The sequence below is a fragment of the Rhinolophus ferrumequinum genome, chromosome 6 (genome assembly GCF_004115265.2).
Source record: "Rhinolophus ferrumequinum isolate MPI-CBG mRhiFer1 chromosome 6, mRhiFer1_v1.p, whole genome shotgun sequence".
In the NCBI taxonomy this organism is placed as follows: Eukaryota; Metazoa; Chordata; class Mammalia; order Chiroptera; family Rhinolophidae; genus Rhinolophus; species Rhinolophus ferrumequinum.
This window is the reverse complement of record NC_046289.1, coordinates 52,168,723-52,181,593: the sequence shown is the minus strand read 5'-3', so window position 1 is coordinate 52,181,593 and position 12,871 is coordinate 52,168,723. Positions and strand designations below refer to the sequence as shown.

At 34.4% G+C, this 12,871-nt stretch overlaps 1 protein-coding gene across 12 annotated transcripts in view; it reads left to right on the top strand.

Moving 5' to 3' along the window:
* TCF12 (transcription factor 12) overlaps positions 1 to 12,871 on the top strand; it is a 390,613-nt gene that overhangs the window by 211,118 nt on the left and 166,624 nt on the right. The gene's annotated exons all lie outside the window — the stretch shown is intronic.

Below are 12,871 nucleotides of genomic sequence, written 5' to 3'. Positions count from 1 at the left end.
GTTTTGGGTTTTTTTAATCAGTTTAGATGGTACTTTTTTTCTTTTAATGATAATTTTATCTTTTTGCAGAACCTGATTCAAAAGAATCTCTATTTTATGACATTATTTTTCCTTCTTGCTTATGCTGGGGCTGAGCACATTACAGAAGCTTTATTTAATCTGTCTTACTGGTTGTCGGTGGCTTCATGTAAATATGGAAGGTTTGTGTAATTGACATGGATTTCATTACTTATTCTATTCTTAAGGATGTGACCTATATTGTGATCTTGGAATTGTTCTTTTAAGACACAGCCATACTAATCTAAGTGGATTACCCAAATCCAAAATCCTGGTGGTCTGCAATTTCTTTATAAATGGTTTTGCTTTACACAATCTTTATTTCCCTTATCCTGTGTAATGTTGAGGAGACAGTTTGGTATTTTAGTGTGGATTTTGCCTAAGGCAGTTACCAGTCTAAAGCCAGAATCATTGTTACAAAAGAGTAAAATATCTAATCAGCAATAAAACTTGTGTTTAAAACGACAGTTTGTTTCAGTGTAACTGCAAATGAAAATCTGGGTATTAAATACATTATTGTTCCAGGTTAAAATCAGATTTATTTTAATAAATTAAGAACAAAATAATTATCCTTGCATTTGGCCAGGAAAAACTTTGTCATTTTTTTTTTAATTTTCTATTGAGCTTCCCACCAAAATAAAATAGAGGTGGCACTCCAAATAATTTCTTTTTGTCTCACAGCTTTTCCCCAAGTAGCATTTATTCTATAGTAAATGTGGCAGAGCAAGCTATATTCAGTTATTTTTGTAACTTCAGTTTGAACTAAGCTTTCTTACTTGAGACTGTAAGTCTGAATTGTGAAAAATCAGAAATTGTCTCTTTATATTTATGTTCTTACCTTTATTCTTAGCTCACAGAGATGATTCTTAAGCCCAGTAAAATGGTATCATTAACACAGCTTTGAGCCAAGGTTACTGTTAAAGCTGTGGGGGTAAGTGTGGAAATTGAATGAATCTAAGAAGTACATTGTTGGTCACTTGCTCTGAGCAGCTGTTGACTAAAAATATTTCTGTAAGGTATTCACTGAGTTAACATTTTCTTAGTTGGAGCAGTTAAGAGCCTGTGCTTGGTTTCTTGAGTTTACAGATAATTATTAGAATACTTTTGATAGTCATTCATATCCTGTGTATAAAATAAGTCTTGAAATTAAAAAAAAAACTTGGATTCTTAAACAGATTGATGCCTTCACAGTACAAATGGAAAAAAATCTGCATTCATCTGAACTACATTATACAGTCAGTTAGGTACAACTGTACATTTTCATTGTAACTTTTAAACTAAGTCTTAAAAATGTTAATTTACCTGTAAGAAAGGAGAAAATAATCCTGAAAAGATTAGGCAGATATGTTCAAAAGCATTTCACTGGTCTTTGGCAATATCTGATTTTCTACACTTCCTTCCCTTTATTTTCAGTAAAAATGATCAAGTGAGGTATCTAATATTTTAGTCTAAGCAATCTGCACAACAGTAGCCTGCTTTTGGAAATAAATATCTCTTAAATTGTAGAGCAGTTCCTTACAGCCACAGGCCATTCACACTTGGTGTGAGCTGAAGTAATTGAACTGTTAGAGATACTCAAAATTTGGGTTTACAACACTCGGTAGAGTTATAGGGGATGGGTTCACTTTTCCAGCCATTGGCAATTTAAGGGAGTTTCAGGCTAAAAACTGTTGTTAAATATGCATGGTAGTTTTAGAAGCATTTGGAGCTGTTGATACCTTATACCTAATCATAACAGGTAACACTTCAGAGGGGCTCTCTGAGTGATGAATGCTCAGAAACAGTTAAAGCTAATAGGAAAGCAGTAACATATTTCATCATTGCTGCCACATATAAAAACACCATTAAAGGGGGGGATTGTATGTCTAGGCAATGTTGTTATTTTTTGTATTATGTTCAGCCATAAGCACATTTGCCTGAAGAAATAGTGGATTATAAAGTGCCACTATCTTTCATGATGGAGCTCTCAAACACTTTAATGATTTTGCACATTGTAAAAATGAGAAATTTTGTCTAACAAGGGTTGATAATGATTCAATAATGAACAATTTGTCATTCTATATCCATTTAGATATTTTGAAGTGTTTTATACAGGAAGTAAAGCTATTATGTTGGATCAGTTAGTGTTCCTTTTTAATGAATTCCAAAATTATCCAGTTGATTTGTCAATATGGAAAAAAAGGGCTTTTATTATGTTTCAAGTTAAAATAAGTACATCCTTTTGGCACATCACTAAGTAATTAGCAGCAAACAGTTCTGTACTCTATTATAGTAAAACCGCAAAGCTTTGACAATAGCAGAGAATTACAGTAGTATCACCAAATAGTCTTATCTCTTTCTAGCCTCTTCCAGCTTGGTTCCATTTCTCTACCTTTAGTCCCCTCGTTAATTTCAGTAATATTTGCTTTCCATTACCTGTTGTTGATTAGATGTATTTTTGGTGATGCTGGGACCAATTTATTAGTTGGATGTAGAAGTGAATTATTTCATAGAATTGCCTACCTTCAATTCCCAGGTGATTGTGGAATGAATTACTCTTATCTTTCTACCCATCCACATATATCATAACTTTACTTATTTTAGACTGTATGTGCATGGGAAACTTAAGATGAGCTATTACCTTCAATTTTCCTCTTTTCTAAGACACATTCAGATGTGTTCCTTTCTGAGACCCATGTTGTTTTGTTACATTTTATCTTTTGAAGAATGAAAGCAACATGTGGTATTATAAGAGAAATGCAGGGCTGAGAGTTAGGGGATCTGGATTTTAATCAGGTCCTGAAAATAACCTTTACTTTTCTAATAGGGTATGCTGGGTAGTCTTAAAGAATTTATGCAGCTCTAGTATTTTATAATTCTGTCATCTAATGTATCTAATGTCTTCAACCCTGAAATAGGCTGCAACTAGAATTATAATTGCTATTTTGCAAGTGATAAAACTAAGGCCGGGAAAATTAAGTTTTTTTCCTGAGGTTACAAAGCCAATAATTGGCAAAACTGAATGTCAAACCCACGTCTCCTGGCGTCCAGTCCAGTGTTCTTTCCATTAGGCACATCAGGCTTGTAAGGCACTTGTTCTTTCTGTATCATGCTCCCGAGGTTTTACTAGCTCAGCTTTTTCCTAAACTATATGGAGACAATGGCCTTGAGAAGTGACCATGAGAAAGAGGCTCCATAGTGACAAAACTTTGGAAAACATTGTATATTGTGTGCTCCCTCTTAAGAGATTCATATTGTACTTTGGGATATTAAAGACTCAGGAAAAAAAGAAGAAAGCTTATTGAACTTTGTTCAGCCCATCACATCCCAGATTCAGATAATGCACAAAAGCCTTTTTATGAAAAGCGTCATTAGTCTCTGGAGAACCAGTTTTCTGTGGAGCACACACTGGGAAATGTTTGTAGGTTTTATTAAGGGAAAAATAAAAGATAATACATGAAATTTCTCTGAAGTGTAAAGTAACACAATGTTAATAATATTGCTGTATATATATTTTTTATAACTCATTTTAGGCAACTTAGCTAATTTAACAGGTTGGGTCCATTTGTTCAAGTACATTATGTAAAACCTCTGTTTACAAATATTTGACTTACAAACAAACCCGCCGTCCTTTCATTTCTGTTGGAGTCTGTGTGCTCAGCCGTACCCTTCTTTCTACCTCAGAGTTTAAAGGGCGCCTCTGGTACCAGCTACTACATTTTATTTTTATTTCATTGTGGATTGAATAGGTTCCTGTGGGCTTATCTGGGTATTTAAACCCAAGTGCACTTTTTCTCTATAATCCTATATTTCAAACAATCAAATTTCAAAAAAAACTCTCTTGTGTATTCTATTCTGCCTGCTCTATAATTTATGACTAATCCAGAAGTCTAGAGTTACAAAAAATATAGAATCACCATTTTCAGGATACCAAAGCACAATAGAATTCTGCCCTCAAAAGATCTCTAACTTTGCTGTACATGAAAGTTTTTCACTAGATAATGAAAATGGTTATAATTGTGCTTAGGGAAGACAATATGGCTTAGTATTTGACAGTATTTCATAAGGATGAAACCTTCAGACTTTCACCAACATTTTATTAACCTCAAGTTTCAAGAAGGGATATGAGTTAAATTTATTCATTGATCGGTATCCTCTTGGGTTGCTTACAAACACAAAATGTTGGCACTGGAAGAAACTTGAGTGAAGGAGACCTAGTTACCATTGTAGAAACCAACGCCAAGAAAAATGAAATGAGTAGTTAGTTAATTAGGAATCATGGACCCAGCCCTCTTGATTATAATTTAGATCACATCCCCTTTCTACTACACTGCTTTTTTTTTCCTTTTTTACCTCTCACATTCAACGATCTGTTTATTTGCTCCTTTTTCTACATTATAGCTCTTGTGTTTTTCGCTTCCTCTTTCTGCTTCTTAGAGAGTCTGAATTGTTGAATACCTTCCTTCTTCTCCTTCATGTACTCATTCATCCCTTTATTCTGCTTTTAACTGCGTGAAATACTGTGTGGCAGAACATAAAAGTGAATAAGATTTCATCTATGTTTATAGACCTGACTATTTTAGTGTGGTAGGGGAAGTATCTTCAATAATTAGTATACATGGTAGAGTGAGAGTGATACCAAAAACTTTTTACAGAAATTTAGAAGAGATTATGGTAAGGTACAGCCAGAAGTGATCAGGAAAAATTTTATTGTGGAGTAGCATTTTATCCAGTGTATTAGTGAATACTCTTTCTCTAACAAATGACAGGAATTAAACTATGTTCAACAAAAAGTTATATTTATGACTCTTATCCCGGACAGCTAGAGTAGGTTGATTTTAGGCATAGTGAGTCCAGGGATTCAAACAATGTCATTGGATCTCCTTCTTCCCCCTTAAAAGTGTTTATTGAGAGAATTATATAAAACTAGAGTGTCAAATTGGGCTGAGAGATTCGAGAAGTGGGAAAGGGTAGGGATGCAGTGTTCTTGTCTCTTCCTGTCTACTTCTAGATCCTTCAGTGTTTTCAAATTGTTCTAAATTGTGCTTTATGGCTACTATATTACAGGATACCTTATTCCTTAGTGATTTGAAATATTTTCTTTCAGTGCAAATATGCATTTTATTTATAATACTCTGTTCCTGGCAACACCATCCCTTTCCATACCCCTTCTCTGCCTCCATAGCCTGATAAGCAACCTCTTTCCACAGTTAAAATGGCTTTTGATAGTCATTCTTTTTAAGCCATTCCTATGAGCCAGAAATAAGCTAATGGCTTATTTCCTACCCAGTCTGGGAGAGACCCAACTAGTACTAATCACCCACTTTGAAAGAGATTCCAGAGTTTCAAGGGTATTCCTGTATAGACTTAGGTCCCTTTTACATAAGAGTAAGTAGTCCTGGAGTGAATTACTTAAAAGAATTACTTAAAAGTACTTAAATGAGATGCTGAGATTTCAGAAAATAGAGGGGGAAAAATTGTTTGGGGCTTTATTTTGAAAATTAAAATAATTAAAATTAGAAAGTGTTAACAAAGCAAACAATAATTACTATTATCCACTAGGTTTTAAGTGAACAGAGAATGAATTAATTGTTGAGATTTGGGACATATTTTTTCTTCAGAAAATTGTATAGTAATGGGGAAATCTCTTTTACTTCACATTTGAATCTTGTTGCTTTTCTCTTTTGTTATTAACGGTCCCTAGCACAATTAGGTCTTAATCTGTTGATGGCTTTTGTGTTTGATTAAATGATTCTTTTAACATCACTTTCAAGGACTTCATGAAATTTTTAGTCCCTTGTATGATATTCAACTTTCACTGGATTTCTTTTGTATATTCTTTGTATTATGGGATATTTATCAAAAGATTGCCCAATAATGCCATTGACGGTGGCCTGAAATAGCCACACCGTGAGAGAGATTTCACTGTGGTTTTTTTTGTTGTTGTTGTTTTTTAAGTTATCTGGTCATTAGTGAATATTTTCACAAGGTCACAACATTGGCTTGACTCTGTAGCCTTGAGAACTGGTAACTCTAGGGACTCGTGTAAGGAGGACCGCCTATATTTTTGTTTACTCATCCCATTTGTTTATTATCACTTGTGTGTGTGTGCTCTATGATCAACAGTAATCTTTCCTGATCTTCATGGTTTTATAGTGGCTCATGGGCATAGGTCTGATAGATGCTTCTTCCTGAATCTTCCCATTGTGTCTAACTCTAGGCAAGTTAATGTGAACTCTGAAGATATTCTGAGTTTTTCCTGAATGGGTTGGATGACACAGGACGTCTCTGCTTGGTTTCTAGAGATCAAAAGGATGATTTTTTTGTTTAAAGGAACTTTTATAAACTTTACCATTTTCCTAGATGTGTATCATGTCAGAAGCACACCATGGAACACAGTTGAGAATTTGGGGCACTATTTTAATTAGGAATAGTCCTAGAGAAGCAGTATCAGATCACGCCTTCTATGTGGTAACATTTCAGATTCACTGCTTATGTTTAAAATGATACCTTTGTTGTTTACTATAGGTTTTCTGAGTGTTTTGTTAAATATAAATGCTTAAATACTAAAATTCTCACAGACTGTGCTGGAAAGGCTTTTAGAGGTTATCTGGCTCAATGGTTCTCAATTTGGCAGTGTTGAGAAATATATACAAAGTCTCACAATTAAGTTTGCAAACTCATCCTAGAAAAAGTGCTACATACCTCATTGCTGAATATCACTGTGGTCAGCTTTGAAGTACTCCCCTTGGGAAGCTATGCACCCATGCCAGCACCTATTCCACGTTTCAGAGCAATTTTGGAACTCTTGTTTTCTGGAATGGCCATCAGAGCTGTCGTCGTATTACCCTTGATGTCCTGAATGTCATCAAAATGTTGTCCTTTCAATATTTCCTTCATCTTCGGGTAAAGAAAGAAGTCCTTGGGGGCCAGATCAGGTGAGTAGGGAGGGTGTTCCAATGCAGTTATTTGTTTACTGGCTAAAAACTCCCTCACAGACAGTGCCCTGTTGAGCTGGTGCAATGTCGTGATGCAAGAACCATGAATTGTCGGAGAAAAGTTCAACTCATCTAACTTTTTCACGCAGCCTTTTCAGCACTTCCAAATAGTAAACTTGGTTAACTACTTGTCCAGTTGGTACAAATTCATAATGAATAATCTCTCTGACATCAGAAAAAGTTAGCAACATCATTGCAACAAGTTGCGAACTTAATTGTCAGACCTGGCACATGGCTGTCATAAAGACTGGAGTAGGGGAAGGTGCAGTTGCTACTCCGCACACCCTGGGAACTCTGGGTCCCCTTACCAAGTGAAGAATTAGTACCAGCCTAGTTAGTGGTCACAATGTTTATGCAAGTTTTAATTAGGCACCAAATAAAAGTGAAATTTAAAAAATTTGGAAAGCATATCCTAAATTGCTTTGGTTTAAATTTGTGGAAATGTTACTGTTTGAAGATATTCATGGCATTTATCCTTCAGTTGTATAGGTTTTGTAGTATGTTGCTGTTATTTAATAAGCCACAAGTTTTAAATGAAGCAACCTCAAAAAAACTTGCTTATTTTGAGTGTCAATCCAACATTTTTATAATCACCTTCACATCTCAACTTTTTATTTCTTAAATATTTAGTCTTTGCTTTACATATCTCATGTTTTTTTTGTTTTTTTGGGGTTTTTTTTTTTTTGTGTGTGTGTGTGTGTGTGTGTGTGTGTGTGAGAGAGAGACTTCCAGGTTGAGTTTTTTTTGTTGTTGCTGTTTGGGATTTTAGGTTTTTACAAACATTAGAACTTATACATATATATGGCTGAGATTTTTACAAAACTCTTTCCTCTTGAAAAAAACGTTTTTATTTTTTTTTTGTTTTTTTTTTTTTGTTAGCTATTGCCATATGTGTGGTGTGGTAGAAAGTATGTAACAGTCATTCTTGCATTAAATACTTGTTTTTCAATTCAAGAATACCTCTGGAGGATTGTTAAGAATCCTCAGATTGTATGACATTTCTAGGGAGTCACAATTAAATGTGAGTAGAGTATAACAACACTTCACATCAAATTAAATCAGTTTATATAGTTGTACATTTTATTAATTTCTGTTACATGCTTTTCTACACTGGTCTCTGAGATCAGGGCTCAGAAAACTTTTCTACAGAAAGCCAGATAGTAAAGAGTTTAGGGTTTGCAGCTCAGGAGGCAAAAATGAGTGGCATTATATAGACACTTAAATAATCATTTAAAAATGTAAAAAACTGTTCTTAGTTCATGGGCTATAAAAATAACAGTTTGTAGCTGGATTTACTCTACAGGCTGTAGATTGCCGAACTTGTTCTAGATGATTTAACAAAAATACTTTAAACAGTAGCAGCGCTATCAATCTGTTGAAGAGGTAATAAATCATATATGTGAAAGTCTGTGGAACGTCCCAGGGTTGTTTTGTGGTGGTGAATTATTTCTAAAATTTCCAGGGCTTCATTGCCTCCATACAGAATGGTAAGTTTCTTATTAGGCGAGTTATTTTCCTGTTGTTTTTGTCGTCGAATACGATATTGATAGTTGGCTTTTTTGGCAAATATCAGATTTCCTTCATTTGAAATCCCGTATTTCCTTAGCTTTCTGTAATCTAAAATTAAAGAAAAACTATTTCTCAAAATAACAATATACATTAAGAAAGGAAAAGGTAAAAATCCAGTACCTTGATAAGAGATGTGCAGGAGGGCAGCTCTTTAGAGAGAAATCTTCAGAGAAGAGCTGTGAAGAGTCTACAGAGAGAGTGTCTGTGCAGAGAGGGTAGTGTGAGAATGGCACAGTCATCAGGAAAGGATACTGTTGTTTAGTGAGAGTCTGGACTCTCAGCTTAGGAATCACCCCCTTCGGGGGAGTGCAATAAAAATACTACAGCATTTTCTAGGCTTGTATCTGAACCATTTTTGTCAGTTAAATGTAAATTATGGATTCTATTGCAGCTCATAGAATATATACTTTAAAATTTTCATGTACAGTGCTCAATGGTTTGTGTTTGAGAAATTTTCTGATTTGATATGCTATTCATCTTTAAGGCTCTCTCCTATCTGAAAGATTTAAGAGGAAATACAGTGCTCTATTTGTTATATGAGTATGATAATTTTATAAATGTTTTCTCAGGTTTACATGAAGTGAAATATGCTCTCACCAAAGAATTCTCAATCACTTTTAATTTTTCTTTCATACAGGCTAATGGGTTTCAAGAAAATTAAATTGTACAGAGTATTTTTTACTCTGGGTGTGTGTGTGTGCATGCACATGTGTGTGCACCTGTATGTTTAGACAAGATAGGAGCACAGTAAGTATAGGCTTTTGTTTTATTTCATTTTGCAATAAGATTTCAATCAGGTATCTTTTTAAAAATTGTAAATAATATCTTAAGGTGTTTGTTACAAACTTACTAGAAAACATATTTTCAGGTACTGGCATAGTAGAGCAGGTGTCTGCTTGTAGTTTACTATTTCCCTAGAGATTTGTAGGGAGATATATGTGTGTGTGTGTGTGTGTGTGTGTGTATACATATATACACACACACATACATACATACATACATACATACATACATATATATTTACATTCGTAAATTATATTTTGTTATGTGTCTCCTATTTTTGTTTATATTTTTCTTTTAATCTGTCCCTGATTCCTTTGATCAACTTGTTGCACTGAACAGTTTTATTTTAGGACATTGCAGTTCATCTGAACTTCCCAACAGTTTCCTTCATACAATTTGCTTTTAACTTTCCGATTTACCATGATACACTTGGAAGGAAAAGAGTGCCCCAAACACACGTATGAATATGAGTCTATATATATACCCATTTAAAAATATATATACATTGTATGTCTACTTAACTCGACCAGTAAGGAATTGAACCCAGGAAATAATTGAAATTTTACATTGCGATGTAAAATGTATTTCCATTCTAGAAAACATTTTGGCACTTCATTATAAAACTAAAAATGCAATTACCATAGAACTCACCAATTGTACTCTTGAACATTTATCCCAGAGAGATGAACACTTCTGTTCCCACAAAAACTTGAATATGATTATTCATAGCACCTTGATTCATAATAGCCCCAAACTGGAAACAGTCCAAATGCCCTTCACTGGGTAAACGGTTAAACAGACTCTGGTGCACTCATACCATGGAATACTATTCACCAATAAAAGGGAATGAACTGTTAATCAGTGCAACAATTTAAATTGATCTTGCATGAATGAAGCTGAGTAGGGAAAAAAAAACCACTCTCAAAAAATTGCATACTGTATGATTCCATCTATATATTGCTCTTGAAATGGCAAAATTATAGAATCATAAACAAATTGTTGGTTACCAGGGGTTACAGAGACAGGTGGATGTGGTTATAAAAGGGCAGCATAAGGGATGCTTGTGCGATGGAACTGTTCTCTGTTATAATCGTGGTAGTGGATACATGAACCTACATAAATGAAAAAAAAACACAGGGGAATCTGAGTAAAATGAGTGGATTGTATCAATGTCAGTATCTTGGTTGTGATATTGCAAAACGGGGGAAATTTTGTAAAGGGTACACAGGATCTTCCCATTATTTCTTACAACCGCATATAAATCTACAGTTATTGCAAAACAAAAGTTTAATTAAAAGTTTGTATACAAATAGATGACCAAGTATGTAAATACATTAATTGAAGGAAATAAAAGTTGTCGGACAATAGGTTAGGTAATATAAGAGGGAAGAGACGGGTGAAGGATGTACAGAGATGTTTTTGTTCTAGAAACATTTCTAATGAAAATCTAGATCAAAATAGGCACCCTTTTGGCCTTTTAAATCCCTGAAAATTCATGTATTTTTAAGGCAAGAATGTGTCTTGAACTTTAATTTTTAGGAAACTGTACAACTCTAATAGATGGTATTAGCAAGTGAGAAGAATTGTTTTAGTCAACACCTGTCCTTTGCTTTGTGTACACTGCACTGTTGTACCTTTGGGCAATTGGGGCTGGGAAACAACAAAGGCCAAAAGCTTTATGTGTGTTCTGGACAACAACTTGAGAACATCTAGAAAGCAAGATAATCTGTATTTCAGAATTGAGTATTTCATGGAAAAATATTGGCCAGAGGGCAGCATATAAACACTTGGTACCTGGGGTGAGAGCAAGAGAGTAAAGTAAGCCTGTCAGAGAAAAATATTGGAGGGTCTCAAAGTTAATTCTTTAGTGATAAACTCCTCCTAGGGCTGATCCTGTCACCTTTCTTCCCCCCAAGAGGCCACTAGAAAGATGCAGCAACAAATGTTTTCTGGTCCTGTCCTCATTTACACTTGAGTGAGAAATTACGTGTGAGGAGTAGGTTGACTACAATCTGTAATGTCAACTAGATGTGAAAAACTCCCTCCTCTCCTCAAAAATGCTATTCCTACTTAGGAAACCCTTCCGTGGTCTTCAGTTTTTTACCAGTAAGCTGGCTCCACAGGAAGTGTTTGAGAATCTAGGTGAGGCTGTTTTGGGGTCCCAGGGGCTAGGTATTTTAGGCAAACAAGTCTTCAGAGGGAGCCCTGGTTTGGAGTCTCTTGAGGTGATTGTGGGGGAGAACAGGGTAAGGTTCTTGGAAATGGAATTGAGAAAAACACCAAGCTAGTTCGTAACTTCTCCTTGGATTTTTAAAGATTCTATCTAATTGGCCAAATTTTTCCTAAGCTTTCAAAAAAGTTTTGCTTTTAAATATGTGTACAAAGAGCCAATAATAAATAAAAATAGACTTGCCTCTGTACCGTCAAAATTTTTTTGCCATTCGTGAAAGGCAAAGACTATAATTGTGGATCTTTTAAAATCATAATAAATTAAGTATGGTACATTATAAAGTTTTCAGAAAGTTTTTAAATGATCAGTATAGAAACATGTTTGAGTCCTTGGGGGCAGATTGTTTGTATATGTGAAAACTGAAGTAAAAAGAAACCACCCCTTACTTTAAAATAAAGTGGCTAAATCTCAAATAATCACTTTTTGCTTCAATGTGTCAGTTAATCTGGCTGTAGGGTATATTTATCTACTGCAAGGCCACTGATGCATGCAAAGCTGAGCAGAGTACAATTTTCCCCAGTGGGGCTTCTTTCTCTGGGCATGTGTAGCCGTGCTTCAGTGTGGGGTCAGCTAGGGAAACCTAGCCAGGGCTAAAATGTCAGCAATTGTAAAGATACTAAGATCCTGTCTTAGGTAAGGGAATGGGACATCTGATCTTTTTAGAAAACGTATTTCTTATTTCCTATGAGGCATATTTGGAAGCATGCGCAGTAATGATAATTACTAATATTGTAAATAAGACAATCTGTTAAGGTATATGGAATTTAAAGACTAATTCTGTAATTCTTTGTAGTTAGCTTATACTTTCTTTTTTATAAGAGTATTAGAAGTTCTATTTCTCTTGTCTTAACATCAAATATTTTAACTTATTCTTATATTTAGTTAACTAGAACCTATGGCCTAGGTTAACTATTAACTAATTAAAGACTTCAGAGTATTTATCTTAACCTATTGTCATATATAATATTTTAGGTTCTTTGAGATGAATACTGAGTAGTATTGTGTATATCACAGATGAATAGAAATTGTCAAAGGCAGCTTAATTTGGTTTTCTACTTTCATAAAAAATGTTATTTTAAAGTTATGAGATTTATTTAATGTCATTAAATATTCATATTTAAATCATTTATATTCACATTATCATAAATCGTAATTGTATTTAAATCAGCCATAAGGAATTCCTACTCAGTGCAAATGTATATGTAAGGTATCTAGAAAACATTAATTTTTGAAGGAGCAAAATTAGAGGTTAGAA